Here is a 773-nt window from a genome sequence, read left to right on the forward strand (position 1 = left end):
TAACAGAGGAGCACGTGGGCAGCTCCCGCTCAGTACCGGCTATCTACCACGTGCCTGGAATCACAAAGAACTTCTCATGCAAGCATCCTTTCTGTTTGACAGTGAGAATGATGAACAGGATTGCCTAGTGTTAAATGAGAGGTCTGCAGACTGCAGATTGAAGAGAGACAGAAAGAAGAAGGTGGGGAGAGAAAGGGAGGCAGAGAGGGGAAGTGTTGATGGAAGTGAGTATAAGGGCAAGGAGGAGTGGGGCAAGGAGGAGTGGGGTGGCAAGGAGAGAAAGCAGGACAAATAAACTCAGAATCTCAGAAGAGGATGAAGGGAAGGCTAGGAAGCAGAGGAGGTAATGAATGGGAAGGGATCGTCCTGCCTTGTGCAGCACTGATGAGAAGGAAAGCAGGTCCCTTTTGTGCAGGATAAGTTTTGTGCTCAGCTCCCTCAGCAGCCAAGCCACTGTGTTTCACTTTCAGCGCAGTAATACGTGCCAGAGTCATTGAGAAAGGCACGCTCTATCGAGAGGGTCATCCCATCTCCTTTTATCTCGCTGCCTTTGAAATGGCTTCGGAAACCCTCCTCCACATCTGCTTTACCTCCTTCAAACACAGAAACCACTAGGATGAGCTTGGAGTCCTTCCCCAAAGGCAGCTTGTACCAGTATATAGATGCGCTGGGGAATTTCTTCTTGGAACAGCTCAGATCCATGGACTGGCCTTGTCGTATCACTGTGTCTGGGGACTGCTCCAGAGCCAACACTGGAAGGGAAAAGGAGGAGC

The sequence above is a fragment of the Charadrius vociferus genome, unplaced genomic scaffold (genome assembly GCF_000708025.1).
Source record: "Charadrius vociferus isolate BGI_N301 unplaced genomic scaffold, ASM70802v2 scaffold1753, whole genome shotgun sequence".
NCBI lineage: Eukaryota > Metazoa > Chordata > Aves > Charadriiformes > Charadriidae > Charadrius > Charadrius vociferus.